We start from the raw sequence: 23,570 nt of genomic DNA, 5'->3' as shown, positions 1-23,570 counted from the left end.
TTGAAAAAGTAAAAGCTGTTCAGGAAATGGGGAGTGGTTTGTTTTCATAAGGGAAGAGTCTATCGGGTATGTGTACGCAGTGTGATGATGTATGGAAGTGAGATCTGGTCAGTGAGAGTTAAGGATATGTGTTTCATGGAAAAAATGATATGAAATTGGCATACATTGTCTAAGAAAAATCTGCAAAAGACAGCTTGCAAATGAAACCAAAGTAACTGCCATTAACCAACTTGCCATGCCAATGTCATACCAGTGATAACATACGGCTTTGGCATTAAGGACATTGGCAGACTAGACATTAAAACAAGAAAAATGTTGACACTATACAAAGTAATGTATAGAAACTAGTATTTACTAAGGCTCTGACTATCCAACAGGCGCCAATGAATGTTGCTCAGTTCAATTTTTTCTGCATAGAAGAATTCAATGACACAGCTCTGCTTCTAACGCATGTCCATGACAGGGGGTTGCTTTCTTAGAGTCTCACACCATCAATGTCTACAACAGGGAGATGAAACTTTCAGGTCATGATGCATAGGTTCAGTCATCATCACAATACAATTTGAAATCCCTATTGATCCATTCGGGCGGAATAAAAAATACAGGGCATTACCTTTGGAACGTTCCTCATATATAAAATATGGGCAGATGTGTAAAGTTTTGTAGCCAAGTAGATGAGCGTACCTTTTTTGCAGCAGCTTTGGCAACATCTTCTATGTATTTATTCCGTTTCATGTTGGCTGAGTATGTCAAGCCAAGACGTTAGGAAAGGGTGCTATTGTTTTCACAACATAACCAGAATCTCAGTGAAAACGACCCTTGAAAAAAAAAAAAAATTCTTAATATTAAAAAAATTCTATTTATATATATATAAAAGTCACTTTGTCTTTGTGTGTATCTATGGACTCTGAAACGACTTAGCATTTTTATTTTAAATTTCATACAAATGCACTTTATGTGTCTGGGAGTGTTCTTTGATAGGTTTGTATTGGAATGCCTTTGATAAGTATCGAAAATTGATAATCAAAAAATTTTGATTAGAAAAGAACAGTCTAATTTTGAATAAAGTTAACACCATTATAAAGCCTTATATCAAAGGTACATTTGGGAAGTTTATCTTTGCACAAGCGGAAGGACCCGGCATATAAAATCAAGAGTAGGTTTTTTTGATAAGACAGGGATGCGTTTGAAATGAATGTGTCTACTTAGAGCACAATTGAGCCATGATACTTGACTTTTGTAGTTTAAACTTTAGTTCAAGCCATCATATAAAAATTATTTCATGAAATTAATAGCAAGTTCTCTACAGTGCAAACAACAGTGACTACAATATATTGTGGACTCTCAGTGTGGGGAGGCATGTGAAGCTTCTCCCTAGTGCATAACGGTGTGTCCCCGACTAGAGTAGGAAATCAATCGATTTGACTAAAAAACGTGCCATTTCACCGATTTTGATGACAATAAAAATACTAGAAGTGTGGAACATTCGTTGATGTTCATTCAATCCAGGGCAACATCGGGTCTCCCTGCTAGTAAATAATAATAAAACAGAGCTGCTGCTATTTATTATCATCAAAAATATCTTCTTGCAAATCAAAAATTATTTATGGCTGCATAATTTTCCCACAATATACTTTTAGGAAACCAAAGCCGTATCTTTAATATCTCGTTATTTGTTTGTATATTATTTGCACTGTACAAAGCAATATTTGCTATCTACAAGATGTTACATACTGTTGCAACATCTGGGCAAATCTGCCCAGAGCAACCTATCCTGCCTTGACAGGCTTCAAATAGGCGATGTCCTTTTTCTTTCCTGCAACGTCTTTCTCACACTAGAAACGTTGCGAGTATATCTCCACTCTATCATTATTTTCATGACAAGTGACCGACTTTGCTTCAATCTATGGTCCCACCTGCAATACTTTCGCAACAAGCACTTATCTAGCTACAACCACTGTCAACAATTTCCTCAAATCTCTATCTGAAACATCTAAACACAATTCCATGAACAAGGTTTCTTTCCTAGAAGTCCCTGTGGAACTTTGTACTACGGGCGTGCTTTCCAGCTGACTACAACATAGTTGCCTTTAAGTCCAATGCAAACAAATACCTGTTGAACCATCCCATTAAATAATTAAATTTCACCCTACTTCCATCACTATTGATCACTGGGCTGTTGTCTCACCGACCATCTTACACTCTTTAACCCTTATCCTCGATTAGTCTTCTGGCCTTGATAAGAGGTGACTCCCTCATAAAAAAAAGAAAATAAACGAGAATTTTTTTTTGTTTTTACTCTTCTTTTCATCCTCAAACAAGGCATATTCCCACTTGAAACCTGAGGAGCTACTATTTGGGATCATGTCTGACAGGAGATTGTGGGGAGTTGAACAGCAAGATTTTTTTTTTTTTTTACACGGTGGTCACCACTTATCAAGGCCCGGAAACCACTCAGGGATAAGGGTTATTGCAAGTACAGTACGTTAGTGTGGAGATTTGATGAAGTGTTTACTTAAGGGGGCGGTTCATTAGGAATTTGTTAACGTTGGACTTGAAGACATCCAAGTTGTAGTCAGGTGGGAAGCAGGCAGACGGAACAGAGTTCCACAGGCGTGCAGTTCTAAGAAAGAAGCTTTGTTCATGGAATTCACGTTTTGATTTAGGCACAGATAAAGAGTGGGGGAAATTTTTCACAGTGGATTCAGCTAGACGGGTGTTTTTCGTGAAAGATTGGCGAGAGAGGGGGGGGACCAGAGATTGGAGTTCAGACGAGCACCTGTCATGGAAATAACGATAAAACAAGGATAGGCTCGCAACGTCTCTTCTGTGGGAGAGAGGCTGCAGGGTAGAGAAAAAGGCATCCCCCACTAAGTCACGAAGTCTATTTTGTACTCTGTCAAGGCAGGATAGGCTGTTTTTAGCAGCTCCTGCCCAGATATGGCAGCAGTATTCCATCCTTGGACGTACTTGGCTTTTATATAGATGTTTGTTCAAATTACATTTAAACTTCAGCAATCAGGGTAGCAGGAAACGTGGGGGGAGGTTCCTAAGTCTAGCAGTCTGAGAAAAGAAACTATCAAAGTAGAAGGGGTGGGATTTTGTCTGTTTGTCAAATTAGTCAGGAGTATGTATGCTGACGGAGCACAAGTGTTATGAGTTCATTAGAGGACATTTCATTAAAGTAACTGTAAAACAGGCACAGGGATGCAACATTTACTGTAAAAATGGAAGGACTTGTTATATTATAAAACAGGAAATGGAGCTTGTAATAAATTCATACTTCCCTTGGTTTAGGAGCACAACTGAACCATACTACTTGACTTTAAGCATTAAACTTTAATTCTGATCAAAATTAATTTTTTTAATTGCAACCTTTAATGACTTTTTTTTTTGCTGAGAGTTCATTGCTCGAGGACCATTCAAGGAAAAGCATTAATCAGTACCCGGTAGACTGTGAGACAATACTGTGATGATCGGTAATAGTGCAAGTTGGATAGGGTTTGATTATTATGGCGGTGAAGTACTGTCAACAAATGGATGACATGCATCAAAAACCTCAACAACAACACCCAGCATTAGTCAACAGAAAAGGCATAATTCTCCTCAACAACAATACCCGACTTCACGCTGTTAAACCAACCCTGCAGAAGTTGAACGAATTGGGCTACAAAACTCTGCCTCATCCGCCATACTCTCCGGACCTCTCACATATCGACTACCACTTTTTCAAGCATCTTATGGGCTATAGAGGTTTATCAGTATCAATCCCCACAATCTCGACAACTTTCTACATGAGAAATGCTTCAGAAATCTAAGCAAAAATTGCCTTCAGCCACCAGAATGCAATATTTTTTTTATGTTACTGGCATAAATGACCAAGTTCAAGGTCAAAGTAATGAAAGGGTTAAAGTCACACACATCGGTTGTGATTGATGGAGAGATTTACCACTTGACACATGAAGTGAATCTATCTTATTTGATCATGATCTTGAAATTTGGAAATGCCCTTGAAATTTTTAGTCAAGGTCGAAACTTTTACAAAATTTGAATATCCGATTTTTCCAAAGTTGATGTAGGAATCTGATGCCTTTTCATAACAATAACCATCATGCAAAATTCAAGTCTGATCAGATAAACAATTTTTAAGTTATCAACGTCTCCATGATATAATTTCAGAAATATTTAATTCAATATGGAGAAGTGGCATTTCTTTGTTATAAGATCAAAATTCAAAAATCGAAATATTGAATTTCAAGTAAAACCAATGGTATCTACTTAATCGTCATGTCATTGTAATGAACATATCCAAATATTATGAAAAACGATAGGGTAGAAAATTAATTATTAATGAAAATAGTTTTCGAAGACAATTAGCAAAAATTGAGTTTTACTAAAAATAAGAATCCGGAGTGTTTGAATCGTAACAAGGGAGGCAATTATTTTCTGAAAACTTTGAAAATCTTAAGCCGGTTTAGCAAAACTCAATTTTCGCTAACTGTCTTTGAAAACTGTTTTCTTTCATAATTAATTTTCTACCTTATTCATTCCAGAATAAAAGAATGTCAGGTCTCAACCAATCAGATTAGGCAGAATATGGCTGGGGAGACATTATTATTTATTAGTGGGAAAAGGGAAAGCTAATGGTATGTCTATGTGTTTATGATTAAGTTACGAAAAGATGAAACCACATATCTGTCAGAAGTGCAGAATTTCTCCCAGTGATGACTTGGGGCGGTAGGAGAACTTCACATTTAGAGGGAAAAATAGAAACTACTTCCTCTAAAGATGATTGCAATTCTGATTGAGTTGCTCCTAGGATGAAAGGTAGTATTTTATTATAACGACTAAATGTGTCTAAAATGGCGTTCTAAAGTTACCTAAGATAATAGCTAATAGTCTAGACATAATAAATTTGTATGTGGCATCTGTTATTGCAAACCTACGCTAATTGGGGAATTTCTGCAATCAAAATATTATATTGGAGATTAATTTTCTACCTTATCGTTTTTCATAATTTTTGGACATGTTCATTACTGCGACATGCCAACTAAGTAATTACCATTAGTTTTACTTGAAATTCAATATTTCGATTTTTAATTTCGCTATTATAATGAAGAAGCACTAGAGAAGAAAAACTTTGTCCCATGGTTGTCTTTTCTTCTTGTATCTCTTAATAATTGATTAAAATTTCTGATATTGTGTACAGTGTGGGGCAATAAAATTGTTGCCCGAGAAAAGACGACATGATTCCATTTCCATTTGATGAAAACCGGTTTTCTTTTTTTGTTGCAGACCATCTACTAGTTGGTCAGTTGTGTACAAATCCCAGGGTTTTATTAAAAATGTACGACCAAATCAATGTACGATTGACCGCTTCTGCTTTTTGTCATATAGAAACAAGGTGTACAGTTGAGCCGAATCGGATATTTAGTCGTGTCAGATTTTAGTCGTACATAAGGAGTTTGATAACAACATACGACTAAATAATGTATGATTATTTGCTCCTGCTGCTGATTTGCTATTAAAGCAGCTTCAACATGAACAAACTACTGAGTTTGTCAACACAAAATATTGTAAAAAAATCTGTTGTGGTATTATTAAAATAAACAATAAAATGAATTTACTCATAAGTTTCAAGCGAGAGGTTATTTTTTGGCAAATATATTTCTGAAAATTCGTCTTCCAAGGGGTTAAAGTTCAAAAGATTTTACCTTTGCGGTCTCTAGCAAACTATTCAGCCAATTTTGGTCTAAACATTTGAAATTTTACATAAAGGGTATTCAGCAAGCTTTTTAATCAGTTTGGGGGGGTAAATTTCGCTGCCAAGAGGTCAAAGTTTACAGAGTTGACCTTTGCAGACTCTACCAAACTCTTCCACCCATTTTGAGCCTAAACATTTAAAATTTTAGGTGTAGGTTACTTGGACATAGGTCAAACATTTTAATTTAATTTGATTCCAAAACAATAAATGTTAAGGGGTCAAAATTGGGGTCAAAGTTTTAAAAAATTTGACATCTGCGATCTCTACCAACTTTTCTCTATGGTAGTTAAGGAAGCCTATTATATAGAAAGTTATTACCGTACATATTCACACTTTTTGATTTATACATATGCACATAAAGTTATGATTAGTGCAATAGGGCCTGAGCACAGCCGGGCGGAACTGCTAGGTTTTATATAATCTTGAAAAATAATTCTTTATTTAATTTAAAAACAGGTACACAGAAAAATCATTAAATTAAGAAATGGAAAAAATTATACAAACGTTCACGATAGGAATGTATGGATGTACGGCTGGGGAAAAAAAGGAAAACCAGCACTCTCTTCCTCCTCCAACTACCTGACTTCATTTTCAGACGACTTTGTTTATGCTTTAGTGAAGCTAGAATCTCTCGCTTTTGGGGGCTAATTAAGCCACTTTTTTTGTACAAACAAGGTGCTTTTTAAAAATGTAATTCAATATCTTAGAACTTTACTATTTATCTTTGAAATAGACCCAGAAAACTAATATTTATCTTTCAAAGGATTTTTAGTATGAATTTATTTAACTTCAAAATTTAGTTTAATTTGTCAACTTCAGAATGTCGCCGTGAAAGCATTTTTCATTATAACTTTTTTTCTTCACGTATACAAATATTTTTTTTCCTTTTGGAAATTAACTTTAGGCTTTAATCTTTCAAATGCAACAAAAAGTAGTCGGAAACCTACAAAACAATTATGATAAACCGGCTTTAAACACTATGTCCTCCTATCTTTTTTCTGACATTATTGTCCGTACCTATTTAATAACAACATTTTGTTTTGTTTTTTTGCACTGACAGACTCAGTAGATCACCCGTGTAAGAGAGAATATTTAATAAAACTCGGCAGTTTTCTTAAGTAAATATCTTTTTAGTTATGGACTTTTTATGTATGGACTTTTTACGTATGGACTTTTTTCATATGGACTTAAAAAGATATTTGCCAAAAACAACCTCTCAAAATTCTGAGTAAATTCGTTTTTTTTTCTGTTTATTACAAGATTGTTTTATTATATTTTACGCTGACAGACCTGTGTCGAAGTTGCTTTAATCAGCAGCAGCAACAATTGTTGTACATTGATCGTACATAAATTTTAGTCATACATTTTTAGAAAAACTGCAAATCCCAAGAACGATAGAGGCCTTTTACCATGTCTGAAAGTGACACAATGTTCAATGAGCGAGATCGGAGTTACGCTGCTGTACAACTCATGCTCTCTACGACAACAGGACCATTGCCAGCACCCTCAAAATGCATAGCTGGATTTCTATGAATAACAGGGACGTGAACAGGGTGATGAAAACAAAGTTTCCGGCCATGGGTATGGTCTTTGGTGTGGTTTCAAGTAAGGGCCACATCATACCACCTCACATCTTTGAAGTCAGCTTGAAAGTCAACACCAAAGTGTACCTGGATGTGCTGAAGAGCGTGGTGATCCACTGGTGCAATCAAGTGGCCGCTGGTAGATCCTGGATGTAGCAGCAGGACTTGGCGTTGGCCCACAAATTCAAAGAAACCCAGGCTTGACTTCAGAAGGTGTGCTATTAGTTGATACCCTTCCCTTACTGATCTCCTCCCCCTGATCTGAACCCGCTGGACTACTTCGTTTGGTCATATATTGAGAACATCACCAACATGACCTCCTACAACACCAAAGCCAGCTTGATCGCCGTCATCCATAGAATATTCGCCAAACTCCCGCTAGTGCTTGTGGAAAAGGCATGCTCCCAGTTCTAGACCCGTATCTAATCGATGATTGAGGCTGAAGGCGGCTACATTGAATAGATGTCAGCTCTACTACATAATCAAGTAACCTGAATTGATTTTTTTCAATAAAATTTTTAAAATAAAGCTGTAGTGTTGTTTCCTTTAAGGCAACACTTTTATCGTTTCACTCTGTATATGCTATTGTGGCTCTTTGCAATTTGAAAGTACAAGCTTTAAACTGGCGAATAACCAACTGGTATTAAAGTTTGAAGGTAAAATTCAAGAACTATGGCCAATTTTCTTCGTAAAATAGAACATAAAAATTTTCATTGAAATTTTCTGTTGTATCAGAAAGCCTAGTATCCATTTGGTGAGTGGATCTGGACCATGCAGTAGTCTCTGGTGGGGCCTCTCGATGCCATACTAGTGGGTAATTGTTACGGCTTTACCTTTTCGTGTGCTACAAAAAAAAAAAATTTCCTGTCTTTTTCTCTCTTACTTTCCCTCTCTGTACTGCTCTAACCAACATGCCGACCTATTCCACAAATCCCAAAACCTCAACATGAAATATCTCCAGAATAAAAACTCGATTAAACCTAGAACCCCATCTTCCAACGTAGACCCCTACTACCAGGTCTCCTTCTCCAACATCAGGGGTCTACATTCCAACTTTCCAGAGGTTGAAACCCAATTATAGGAGACAAAACCGGACATATTATTTCTAAGTGAAACTGGAATAGGGCCGACCACTTCCCTAGATGAGTTCATAATTAACAGATATTCTAATTTAACAGCTAAATCTGACACCCAAGATCGCCATGGGCATGGAATATGTGCCTACATTAAGGATGGCTTCCCGTGTGGCAGGGATATCTCTAGAGGAGATTCTAATTTACCCTATATGTGCTTCAGGGTTGCACTTACTAACACCACTGCATTTATATTTGCCCTCTATAGGCCCCACAACAGCGGAGTTACCATCTTTAAGAGCATATCTGAGAAAATAGACCACATACTGTCTTCACATCCCTCGGCTAACATCCACATCTGTGGTGACTTCAACGTCCATAACGTGGAATGGCTGACCCATTCAAATAAGACAGATGATGAGGGGAGGTTTTGTCATGATTTTGCCATTGCTTATGACCTCACTCAGATTGTTCGCAAACCCACCCGTGTGCCCGATACACCCGGTCAATATGCAAGCCTCCTAGACCTTTTTCTCTCAACTTCCCCTGAGCTATTTTCATGTTCCGTTCATTCTCCTCTAGGATCCTCCGACCACTCCGTCGTATCAGTTATGATAAAAACGAAATGTAAGAAGCCCCCAGACGTACCCCTCCACCGTACTGTATACCGATACTCTATGGCTGACTGGGATAGCTTCCGTACATTCATATCTGATTTACCTCTGCACTCCATGTTTAAAAAGGAAGTGTCCTCTATAGTATCAGATCTGACCGAATGGTTAATTGTAGGTATAGACCAATTCATACCATCTAAAAATTCCAACAAAAACCTAACAGCCAGCCATGGTTCTCCCCAGAATGTGCTGCTGCTATCACGCACAGAAATCACTTTTTCCATAGCTAACAACGTAATAGATGCACTGAGACTAAAGCTGCTTTCAGGACTGCCTGCAACCACTGTAAAAGAGTAATAAAAAATGCAAGAGAGCTATATGCCCAGTCTGTTAAATCCAAGGTAGCTGATCAGCGGCTTGGTTCCCACCAGTTTTGGCAAATAACAAATAGGATCCTGAACAGAAGTGTGCGTTCTATCCCAATCATTATCAATGGACCAGAGGTCATCTCGTCAGCGTCAGACAAGGCCAAACTATTTGCAAAGAACTTTGCAGCTAATTCTACCCTATGTGACGAAGGCCATCAACTCCCCATATTTCCTCCTATAACATAGAACAAGCTAGGTAACATACAAATATCCATGCAGGAGGTCGCCAAGCTAATCAAGAACCTAGATTCCAGTAAAGCAACTGGCCCTGATGGCATCCCAATTATAGTGTTAAAAAAGCTTCAACCAGAACTTGCTCCCATACTTACGAAACTATTTAAGCGCTGCCTTAAGGAGAAGTGCTTTCCGACTCCCTGGAAGACCTCATCAGTTTGCCCTGTATTTAAGAATTCAGGTGATAAGTCATCTCCCTCTCAGTACAGACCAATAAGTCTCCTGTGTGTTATGAGTAAGTTGCTGGAATCCATATTAAATAGAGAAATAGTCAACCACCTCAGCAGGAATAACCTTCTTAGTGACACACAATATGGTTTCCGCTCTGCAAGATCTACCGCAGATGTGCTGACGGTTATATCCCACAGGATTAGTGAATCTCTTGACAAAGGCTTCCTTTCTAGGGCAATTGCTCTTGACATATCAAAGGCCTTCGACAAGGTATGGCATAAGGGTCTACTTCACAAAATTTCCAGCTACGGTATAACTGGAAATGTTTTCTCAATCATTAAATCATTTCTCTCCGATAGGCTCATAAGAGTAGTGGTAGATGGACAAAAATCGGAGGCCTGCAATATAAATGCTGGAGTCCCTCAGGGGTCAATCCTGGGCCCAACTCTCTGCTTGATCTACATCAATGACCTCTCTAAACATATACTTAAATCATTGGTTGATATCTATGTTGATGACACGCCCATCTACGGCAACACATCAAAGGCGGTAAATGACAAAGTTCTCTCTGATTCTCTCTCCTCTGATCTCAAGCGCGTGGTTCAGTGGGGGAAGATGTGTCTGGTTACCTTTAATGCATCCAAAACCAAACTCCTATCCTTATATCATCAATGCTCTGATCACCATCTGGCATCAATTGTGATGGATGGCTCTCGTCTGGGTGAGGCCCCGTGTTTTAACAAGCTTCTGGGTTTGACCTTTACTTCTGATCTGAAATGGAACACGTACATCAAGTCTGTTGCCATGGTCGCTGGAAAGATGGTGGGATCTTTCTACCGCTCCAGAAGATATCTCACTACTGATGCAATTCTCTATCTATAATAAAAGCCAAGTACGTCTAAGGATGGAATACTGTTGCCATATCTGGGCAGGAGCTGCTAAAAACAGCCTATCCTGCCTTGACAGAGTACAAAATAGACTTCGTGGCTTAGTGGGTGATGCCCTTTTCTCTTCCCTGCAACCTCTCTCCCACAGAAGAGACGTTGCGAGCCTATCCTTGTTTTATCGTTATTTCCATGGCAGGTGCTCATCTGAACTCCAATCTCTGGCCCCCCCTCACCAATTTTCACGAAAAACACCCGTCTAGCTGAATCCACTGTGAAAAATTTCCCCCACTCTATATCTGTGCCTAAATCAAAACGCGGATTCCATGAACAAAGCTTCTTTCTTAGAACTGCACGCCTGTGGAACTCTGTTCCGTCTGCCTGCTTCCCACCTGACTACAACTTGGATGTCTTCAAGTCCAATGTTAACAAATTCCTAATGAACTGCCCCCTTAAGTAAACACTTCATCAAATCTCCACACTAACGTAATGTACTTGCAATAACCCTTATCCCTGAGTGGCTTCCGGGCCTTGATAAATGGTGATCACTGTGTAAAAAAAAAAAAAAAAAAAGATACAGTCTTTGATGAAAACATTAACATCAAAATAAGGTCACTGGTAAGAGAAATCTATAAAAGGGAAAGTGTCTGTGCGTCTATGTATATTTCCCTACGCAATAACTCTGTTAATTTTCAGTCTACAGAATCGAAATTTGATAGACAGGGTACTGAGATTTGGGGAAATCTTTGTAATGCGTTTTCGGCCAGAGATTTGGCTGTTAAGGGGTCAAAGTTCAACGATTTGACCTTTGAAAATTCCACCGAACTCCTCCGGCAATGTTGGGTATAAACAATTGAAATTTGAGATATAGGTTCCTTGGACATGATCTAACTTAATAACTTGATTTGAGCCCAAAACAATAAATGTCAAGGGGTCATAATAGGGGTCAAAGTTCAAAAAAGTTGACCGCTTTTGTTTTTTGTTTTTTTTGCTCAAAATACACCTCCAAACACCCGGGCAACGCCAGGCTGAAATACTAGTCTAAAAATAAATGACCCCCCCCCAACTTTTTCCAAGGTAGGTAACTCTGATTCAAGGGATGTAATTTCACCTATCTGAATATTAATTGTGTAAAAACATTTCATAATACAACCTATAATACAACTTTGGGAAAATATCAACATCAATTAATCCACCATATTTATTTGTTGTCTGATTTGGACAGATTTCTTTTTAATAAACACTGTTTGACTTTATTATTTGTCTCTTAGAAAACCAAACATACCGTCCCTTAATCCTATCACTAACTTCTGGTGGCAATAATAATAATTTTTAATAAACTTCTTTGATTTTTTAATTTAATTGAACAAAAAAAAAAACTGTAAATATTAGACAACAAATTTATACATTGGATTAATTTGTCTTGTAACTACTTCGAAAATCCAACCAATCTAGTCAGTAAAATTTGGCAGCCATCTTGGAAACTAACGTTTGAAGTATTATGGAGAGCTTAATATCTCGTCATTTCACTACTCTCCAAAAATGACTCTGTCAAACAAAAAAAGAAGGTTGTATGAAAGAGGAAGACAGAAATAAAGCAAATCGGAATAGAAAGCGTTAAATTATGTACGTAATGATTGAAAGCTAAATTCTTTGAAAATCTAATTTTGTCCACTTAAAGAGTGTTAAAATATATGGATATATACAGTGATGATCATATTTATTGGCACGGTAAAATAAAAGTTAAATTTTGTCTAATAAATTCTAAAAAAAGGATTAAATTAAAGAAAATAACAAAGTATATTATGTATTTTTAACTGGCCTTTCCGATGCAGCAATCGGATTTTAGAAAAAATAAATAACAAAGGAACAACAAACATAATTGCAAAAATCCCTTGTTCAAAATTATTGGCACGATTTATTTAATAATCAATTGTATAGCCTTTGGCCTTGATTACCTTCCTCAGTCGCTTTTCATAGTTTACAACCAAGTTGTTGCACTCTTCAGTAGTAATTTTAGCCCACTCTTCCTGACAATAATCCTCCAATTGAATAAGATTCTTAGGCTTCCTTTGCATTACCCTCAATTTTAATGTTCTCCATAAATTTTCAATTGGATTAAGGTCTGGGCTTTGTGATGGCCACCCCAAAACATTAATATGATTGTCCTCAAGCCATTTCTTAGTCAGTTTAGCCGAATGCTTTGGGTCATTATCTTGCATGAACCACCAACGACGACCAAGTGAGAGCTCTTTAGCAGAGTCTTTCAGGTTTTCATCCAATATTTTAACATAATCTTCCTTTTTTATGCTACCTGTGACCTTAACAAGTCGCCCTGGTCCAGAGGCAGCAAAGGATCCCCAAAACATCAAACTGCCTCCACCGTGCTTCACTGTGGGTATGGTGTTCTTAGGCAGGAAAGCTTCGCCAGATTTTCTGTAAATATAAGACACTTTATTATGGCCAAATAACTCTATTTTCGTTTCGTCAGTCCATAGAACACGGTTCCAGAATGCAACATCTTTATCAATATGACGTTTTGCAAAGGCTAGCCTTGCTTTCAGGTGCATAGGCTTCAATAAGGGAGTCTTTCTCGGACGACATGCTTTTAAACCAGCTCTCTTCAAAACTCTACCAACTGTATGTCGAGATACATTCACTCCAGAGGTGCTCTGTTCATCAACAATCTCCCCTACAGAGATCCTTGGGTTTTGTTTTACTTGTCGAACAATTTTCCGTTCATCTCTTGCGGAAAGAATCCTTTTTCTCCCTCTACCCTCTAAACTCATAACGTGGCCTTGCGATTTGAACTTGTTTATTATGGCTCTAACAGTGGATTTGGGAAGGTTTAGCTTCTTTGAAATCTTATCATAGCCCTCCCCATTGGTATGGCATGCTACAACAAGCTTCCTGACGTCTTCGCTGTGTTCCTTAGTTTTAACCATGGCGATTGAAAATTATAATTTAGTCACTTATAATAGTTTAAATAAATCGCTATCTAAAAATTATCTGAAAAAAATTATTCACTGAATTAGCGTTAAACAAGCATAATATGGCTATAAAAAAGTTCAGAAAGCACGTAAACCGGAAATTGATTGATATTATACTGATACTAAAAGAAAAACAAAGCCGTGCCAATAATTTTGAACAAGGGTTTTTTGCAATTATGTTTGTTGTTCCTTTGTTATTTATTTTTTCTAAAATCCGATTGCTGCATCGGAAAGGCCAGTTAAAAATACATAATATACTTTGTTATTTTCTTTAATTTAATCCCTTTTTTAGAATTTATTAGACAAAATTTAACTTTTATTTTACCGTGCCAATAAATATGATCATCACTGTATATATATATATATTTATTCCAAAACATTGAGACGCGTTCTTTGTCACTTCTAAAAGCAAGTTTTCACAGGAACGTGTTTACTCAAAGTATTTTCGACCAATGAAAATCGTTTCAAACCACAAAAGGGGGTTGTATTACTGTACACATAGATTCGAAAAAGTTGTCAAAAAACAAATATAGAACAAATAAATGTTATCAAAGGCAAGATAAGTAACTTTTCTACCTAACTGGATATATTTTTTGTGTTTTTATTCAGTGTAACATGTTTATTCAGCTCGAAAAACATGCAGAGTTTACCGATGTATTGGAAAATTCAAAATGGCAGCCGACTCTCTCTCTTACTGTTAGAAAACAACCGAATACATGTCAACTTATGTCATAGTAACATATATTGAGCGAATTTCTAACAGTATTTTGTCTAGTTTATTATTATTTATTTATTTATTTTTTTTTTATTACATTTTCACCCCAAACAAGGCAAATTGCCACTTTGGTGTAGGGGGCTACTATCAGGGGCAACAACTACTGGGGTACTATGTAGGGATTTGGGCAGCAAGGTGTCGGTTCACATTACACTTGAACTTCTGCACGTCAGTACTGTTGGGGAAGCAGGGACCTGGAATGGAATTCCAGAGTCTTGCGGTTCTGGAGAAGAAACTATTGGAGTAAAAAGATCTTTTACATCTCGGGATCTCTACAGTGTGGGGGTGGGATCTAGTAGCCTGTCGGGTTTGTCGAGGGTGCTCGCGTCGTGGGGGCACAAGTGATTGCAGTTCGTCAGAGCATTCACCACTAAAATACTTGTAGAAAAGGCAGAGGGATGCAACATTTCGTCGATGGGACAGAGGCTGAAGCTTAGATGCCAGTTCAGGGCCTATCAGGTTTGCGACTCTCTTTTGAACCTTGTCAAGGAGCGAGAGACTAGTAGCAGATGCACCAGCCCAGATGTGGCAGCAATACTCCATACATGGGCGAATGGTGGCCTTATAGAGGTACAGGATACTTTCGGGTGTTAGTAGTTTTCTAGCATGGTAGAGAGAGCCTACCTTTCTTGCAGCGGCCCTGGCAATGCCTTCAATGTAATTGTTCCAACTCATGTTTCCTGTGAACGTTAGGCCAAGGAGTTTGAAAGATGGACTCTCAGATAAAGAGTCGTTGGCCATTGCTATGGGTGGTAGAGAGGGTTTCTTGTAATTATTGAATGAAACTAGTTTAGTCTTGGCAGCATTGAACGCGACCAACCACTTTTGTCCCCATTCCACTACAGATTGGAGGTCTTCCTCTAGTGTTTCTGCCATTTCTTTAGAAATGTGTTCATTCGTCTTCCTGTCGTGTCTGCCATAGAGTGTAGTGTCATCAGCATATATACCTATCTCAGAGGCAATGTTGTCGGGGAGGTCATTTATGAATAATACCTTTTCCCAAACGTACCCTCTCCGAGAGAGAGTCTGCTGCCATTTTGAATTTTCCAATACATCGGTAAACATTCCATGTTTTTCGAGCTGAATAAACATGTTACACTGAATAAAAACACAAAAAATATATCCAGTTAGGTAGAAAAGTAACTTATCTTGCCTTTGATAACATTTATTTGTTCTATATTTGTTTTTTAACAACTTTTTCGAATCTATGTGTACAGTAATACAAACCCCACAAAAGCAACAAGTCTATCTGAAAGTAATAAGCTGATGCTTAGAAACTCTTATAAAACAAACAACCAAAAACTAAAGAGAGATTGCATGAAATAGGGCACCAAGAATGTATGCTTTATACCACCCTATGCCTTTGGCCAGTAGAGGCATAGCAAAAAGAACTCAATGACTCAAATGTCAGCTTACTTCATCTATTGTACACATTCTTACACATCAGCAAGAATCAGATGAACAGAAACAAATTGCTATTCATATATATACATGCACTAATAAGAACACCGTAGGCCAACACACACAATGCCACGCTGCCAAATACTCTCATACATATATTACTTGCTTATGAACATTTTGACTTGCGACTATTCACTCAACTTTCTCCACTAAACTCGGGTTTACACTATGAACATTTACTGAATGGAAAATCTTTTATGCATTTATAAAATTGTAGATATAAAAGGATATTGGTGTAAAATTTTTCTTTTGTCAATTTCTCTTTTACAAAACTCTGCGCTTGAGTAAACACTTGCTAACTGGTTGAAATGTTTCATTTATTTTGATTTGTCATGCATGCCTTACAAGTACATTTTTTACGTTTGAGAAAATATATGCGCATTTAACATGTGTTTGCGGTAATTGGGAAAAATGATAACTTTATACTTAAATATTTAGAGATTTATAAAGAATCAGAATTGAAAGCAGTAATTGTATCGGAATCAAGGATTTATAATGGAATCGGTAATTATATCATCAGCATAGGGAAAAATATTGGAAGCGTCCCATCGCTAATATATATATATATATATATATATATATATATATATATATATATATATAGTTTAGTGGAGATGGTAATTAATAAAAACTGAAGAAAGTGCTCAATACTGTTGTAGAGCAAATATGCGTTTTATTTTTTATTACCGTATCTTTCTGTTAAATTACATTATTGTTTCAGTTACTCGGCCGTTTTTTTGGCCGTCTGTAGCTTCCTCAGACTTTTACAGAAATGTGACTCCAAAAAACAAAACAAAACAAAAACGGCCGGGTAGCTGAAACAATAATGTAACTTAACAGAAAGGTACGGTAATAAAAAATAAAACGTATATATATATATATATATATATATATATATATATATATATATATATATATATATATATATATATAAAGCAAAAATGTGCGTGGACACTATGAACAGTTTTGATTGGCTAATCTAATAATCAAAATTCCTCATAAACGATGATTCCAATCGTCTTAATTTCAGCATCAAATGAAAGACAATAATTTATTGTTAATCTTGGGGGGGGGGGTTAATTTTTTTCTAAGTGAACATTTACAAAAATAAAGTTATACGAAGCTACCTCCAAAAGACATTTTATATACGAAAATTGTCATTTACATCCAAATCTTATGTCTGGTTTCTATAGCAACACACCCACACGCACATATACGCGCACTGACTGCTTGCTTAAATTATTTATAGATTTAAGAAATATTATTTTTAATTTGGAACTTCTTTTGTATTTAATATTTTTTTTACATTTTTGAATTTTTTTAGACTGACTTTTTTAATTAAACAATTGCCGTAGAATTTCAAACAATAACAAATTCTTAAAAAAAAATTCTTCACGCGTCTGTTTCCTATTTAAAAAACAAAAATTGTTTCTTTTCGTCGATTAATTTATTTTTTCTTCGGTTACACAGCTTTAGTAACCGAAGAAATAATAAATTCATCAACATTACTAAATATTAAAGTAGCTCTAGAATATTTGCCTATTGAGCTTATTATATATCTGCATTACAACGAGCACTGTTCTTTTCTTGTATTTCAATTTAATTAGTAATTTTATTATCACATTTAAATACAATATGCCCTTTAGACTACTGTTCTAACCGCCTTTAAATATGTATAAATATATATATATATATATATATATATATATATATATATATATATATAAATATATATATGTATAAATATATATATGTATAAATATATATATATATGTGTATAGATATATATATATGTATAAATATATATATGCATAAATATATATATATATGTATAAATATATATATATATATATGTATAAATACATATATATATATTTGTATAAATATATTTGTATAAATATATATATATATATATATATATTTGTATAAACAAATATATATTTGTATAAATATATATATATGCATAAATGCCGACTGTCAACACGATGGTTGTAGGTTCGATCCACGGCTGGGAAAAGGTGTATGTCTAGCCACACTGATGAGTTGTGATACAACGAAACAGTACTGTATGTGGATGACTATATTTAAATATATATATATATGTACGTATAAATATATATATATATATATATATATATATATATATATATAAATTCGTATTCCTGTTTGTTTGTTTGTTCACAATTTGATTAATATATACAAAAGGTCCGTTAGTTTAGTATTTCATTTATTTCTATATATATTATGATTATTTAAAAAATATACGATCAAGAGGTCACCTCATTTGTTTGTTATATTAAGGAAAATCAATTGTACTAAATATCTGTATGTTAGTTTAAGGTTCTAGCGAAAGAGTTGCTTTAATTTTTTGATTTAAGATTGTTATTTCATCAAATCTAAATAACAATTATATTGATAATAATTTTAATTAAATTTATTTGGAATTATTACTTCCGACATCGATTTTTTATGAAACGAGTAGAGTTATTTCCCCTGATTATTTTTTTTTTTTTATATCTTCCGAAGTTCGAAAGATAAAAAAAAAACAACTCTTCCCAAATAAATTTATTTGGTAATCGCAAGACGTTTCTAGCATGGAAAAATAATTTCGTGTAGACAGAAAGATGTTTTGCTTTATTTTTAAATATTCACTACTCTTGCATAATTGGACCCAGATTCTTGGGAATTCTCGTCAAGCATGGATCGGGCGAGACTGGCAATCATCGGTTTAAGCCGAGCGTTGTAACAGACGCTTTAAAAACAAATGAACCGAGGGGAAAAAATACAAATTTAAATAATCAAAAAATTAAAATCTACCTTTAAAGGACTGAAATTTTTTTTTTTATTTTATTTTATATTTATTTATTTATTTTTTTCAAAATATTTACCAACAAAATTTTTTTTTTTTCCTTCAAGAAAAGATAAAAATGTTACTTTTTTTCACCGTAAATTCTTAGGTGTAAGTACAAGTTTAAAAAATTTTTTTTAAAGAATTTTTGCTCAGTCAAGTTTTTTTTTTTGGCGGGGGGGGGGGCACGGAAATTTTACATATATATATATGTGTGTGGCATCCGTCAGTCGAAACGACTATGGATCAGCGCCGTATTAAGATGTTGCCTGTATGCATCCTTTTGTGTGACTGTAGAGACCAATTCTTGATTTGCATAGTCTGCCACAGCCTTGACATACGAAGGTTGTTATGCAATTTGCCGCTTCGTCCGGCTGTTCCGCCTGTACACTTGCTCTTCTCATAGCTCTCCTTGCAGCGTTTTCAACATGGAGGGTCCTCTCGCTGATGATAATCCCCTGGCGTATCATTTTCCTCCAGGCAGTTCTGTCAGCTGCAGAGGCCTCCCATGTATTCCTGTCCACCGAGAGAGCCTTCATGTCATGCTTGCAGACATCCCTGTAGCGAAGATGGGGTCGCCCCCTCTTTCTTGAGCCTGAGGCAAGCTCGCCATAGAGAAGGTCTTTAGGGATGCGCCCATCATCCATCCTGCGCACATGGCCCAGCCAGCGAAGACGTCGCTCACGCAGTAGGGAGTAAATGGATGGGATGCCCGCTCTCTGCAGAACATCAGTATTACTCACTCTGTCCTGCCATGTGATACCAAGTATCTTACATATACACCTCATATGGAAGACCTGGATATATATATATATATTTTAAAGAAAATACGTAAAAATATGTTTGCGAAAAGCGTAAATTGTTAGATGAAAATACAGGAAAAAATTTATTTTCTTTTCAAGAAAACTTAATATCTTTATTTTATTTTTTTTATGGCTGTTCATTGCCGGTGGAAGAACTTTCTCGATATAAGGATATTTCCTTAGGAATCTTTTACTTTGGTCGACTGTTGAACGGCCATCGACGGCAATGAGGGAGGAGATAGGGTAAAGGAAATGTGTATATTTATATATATGTATATATATATATATATATATATATATATATATATATATATATATATATATATATAAAAGCAAGAAAAGTTGCATTTTGTAATGTTTATTTACTTTTATTATTATTATTTTTTTTGTTTTGTCAACAAAAGTTGTTTACTTTTTCAAGAAAAGATGATTTTTTTAGCCGTAAATTGTAAGGTGAAAATACAGTTTTTTCAAGAAAACTTACATTTGCGTTTTTTAAAAGAAAATTGGCAGTAAATGTTTGTTGGGTTATTTTTAACAGAAGTTTCTTTATGAGAAAAGATAAATGACTTTTGAAAACTGTAAATTGTTAAATTAAAGAGAAAAAAAAGATTTCCAAGAATATTTACAAATTATTTGTTGTAAAAAAAAAGTTTTAAAACGAATAAACAGAAAAATACCCCCATCACTCGAAAAAATAATAAAATTATTACATTTTTTATACAAAAAACAAAAAAAAACATGTCGATTTACCATTTGAACATTTGAACAAGGCTTAGCTTAATCCAATGACTGCCGATTAAGCCTAAGGGCCATGGGCTCGATCGGCAGTCATTTGGGCCCCATGGCAGAATTGATGGAAAATCAAAGGATCCGGGTCAAATTCTGCAAGAGTACCATCTATTTGAGCGGTGATATTGGTTGGCCCACAAGATCAACTGAACTAAACCCCTGCGATTTTTTCTTGTAGGAATATTTGAAGTCAAAAGTATTTAGGTACCACCCTCAATCTCTTAAAGAATTAAAACGAGTTATTCGTTTTGAAATTATTGTTATTCCACTCGAAATGATTGAAAAACTTTCCTGAACGTCTACAATCGTGTGTTAGCAATGATAGAAAATATTTGTCTATTTAATATTTAAGACTTGAGATTTTTCCTTTCACCAACAATTATCGGGATAAGAGTTATTGCGTGTACAGTAATCAAGGGAATAATATCGTAGTAATCACTAGTAATGGAGATTTGATAAAGTGTCTTACTTAAGGGAGTAGTTTATCAGGAATTTGCTTATGTTGGGCTTGAAGTGATCCAGGTTGTAGTCAGGTGAGAAACAGGCAAACGGAAGAGAGTTCCACAGGCGTGCACTTCTAAGAAAGAAGCTTTGTTCATGGAATCTACGTTTTGATTTAGGCAGAGATAAAGAATGGGGAAAATTATTGACAGTGGTTTCAGCTAGACGGGTGTTTTTTGTGAAAGATTGACGAGGGGGGACCAAAGATTGGAGCTCAGACGAGCACTTGCCATGGAAATAACGATAAAACAAAGACAGGCTCACAACATCTCTTCTGTGAGAAAGAGGTTGCAGGGAAGAGAAAAGGGCATCTCCCACTAAGCCACAAAGTCTATTTTGTACTCTGTCAAGGAAGAATAAGCTGTTTTTAGCAGCTCATGTCCAGATGTGGCAGCAGTACTCCATCCTTGGACGTACTTGGCTTTTATATAGATAGAGAATTGCATCAGCAGTGAGATATCTTCTGGAGCGGTAGAACGATCCTACCATTTTTCTAGCAACCTTGGCAACAGACTTGATGTACGTGTTCCATTTCAGGTCAGGAGTAAAGGTCAATCCCAGAAGCTTATCAAAACATGGAGCCTCCCCTAGACGAGAGCCAGCCATTTCAATTCATGCCAGATGGGGATCAGAGCATTGATGATATAAAGATAGGAGCTTGGTTTTAGATGCATTAAAGGTAACCAGACACCTCTTCCCCAACTGTACCACACGCTCAAGATCAGAGGAGAGAGAGAGAATCAGAGAGAACTTTGTCATTTATGACCTTTGATGTGTTGCCATAGATGGTCGTGTCATCAGCATAGATGTCAACGAATGGTTTAAGTATGTGTTTTGGGAGATCATTGATGTAGATCAGGAAGAGAGTTGGGCCCAGGATGGACCCCTGAGGGACTCCAGCATTAATACTGTGGGCCTCTGATTTCTGCCTATCAACCACTACTCTTATGTGCCTATCAGGGAGAAATGATTTAATAATTGAGAAAATATTTCCAGTTATACTGTAGCTGGAAATCTTGTGAAGTAGGCCTTTACGCCATGCCTTATTGAAGGCCTTTGATACATCAAGAGCAATTGCCCTAGAAAGGAAGCCTTTGTCAAGAGATTCACTTATCCTATGATTCACTAATCCTATGTTAGTACATCTGCTGTAGATCTGGCAGAATGGAAACCATATTGCATGTCACCAAGAAGGTTATTTCTGCTGAGGTGGTTTATTACTTCTTTATTTAATATGGATTCCAGCAACTTACTCATGACACACAGGAGACTTATTGGTCTGTACTGAGAGGGACTTATCACCTGAATTCGTAAATATGGGGCATACTGATGAGGTTTTCCAGGGTGTTGGGAAGCACTTCTTAAGGCAACGCTTAAACAGTTTTGTAAGTATGGGGGCTAGTTCTGGTAGAAGCTTTTTCAACACTATAATTGGAATGCCGTCAGGGCCGATTGCTTTACTGGAATCAAGGTTCTTGATTAGCTTGGCGACCTCACGCACAGATATTTGTATGTTGCATAGCGTGTTGTCTGTTATAGGAGGAAATACAGGGAGTGGATGGCCTTCATCACATAGAGTAGAATTAGCTGCAAAGTTCTTGGCAAAGAGTTTGGGCCTTGTCTGATGCTGATGAGATGACCTCAGGTCCATTGATGATGGTTGGGATAGAATGCGTGCTTCTGTTCAGGATCCTGTTTGCTATTTGCCAAAACTGGTGGGAACCAAGCCGTTACTTGGTTAGAAGATTTAGAACAGTTGATGTAGCAGGGTCAGTTAATAGGGTAAGGGCAAGGAAAACATGGGAGGAAGAACTAAGATACGTAGGGACATGGCCAGAGATAGATTTGTCTGGAAGTCAATTTCTTAAACTTATTCAACATATGCCAGTATGTAAAACGGTTGTTAATCCGATGATGATGATGATGATGATGATGATGATGTCAATTACCATGATGATGATGATGATGATTGATTATTATTCAAATCAATTGCAATGACAAAATAGAGTAGATGACTTGAGAAATCTTTACCATGCTTAGAATAACCGATACACGCATACTGTGATTTTATAGATTCATACTTAACTAAGAAGTTCTCGAAAATCATGAACTAAGGGAGATCACTCTTGATGACGTATTACTCATTTTCCATGTAAAGTACTCGGGGTCCTGGATATGACCTAAAACTATATCCGATGGTGAGGCCCCACCTTGCGGGCCTTGGAGAGTGTGGAGCCACCCTTTAATTGCCATTGCTCCCAGGTCCACTCTGAGTGGTAGTACCTGTTAGGGTCCCATCTATGGGTTAAATAGAATCCGACTTAAAAAACAAAAATACTCCATTAAAAATGGTTCCTCAAAATAACCAGATTCGGCATTAAATAACCTGAAAAAGGTTAATATGCCGTAAAACAAAACCAACCAACCAACCAAAGTACTCGGCTGACCTCCAAAATTTGTTTGATAATATAATAAAAATTTATTTTATCAGAAAAAAAAAAAAAAATTTAGAAACTGTTATTCGAAATCACGCAATATATTGTCTACTGTTCCTCATGGTTCAATATGGAGACTCGCATTGCATTACTTGTTTACTTCCGCTAAAGGAGGCTGCGTTTTTAGTGGAGTTTATTTATTTGTTAGTTTGAT

This window comes from Euprymna scolopes, chromosome 30 (genome assembly GCF_053919585.1).
Source record: "Euprymna scolopes isolate OS-2025 chromosome 30, ASM5391958v1, whole genome shotgun sequence".
NCBI classification, from domain to species: Eukaryota; Metazoa; Mollusca; class Cephalopoda; order Sepiida; family Sepiolidae; genus Euprymna; species Euprymna scolopes.
Note: the sequence above shows the minus strand (reverse complement) of the source record.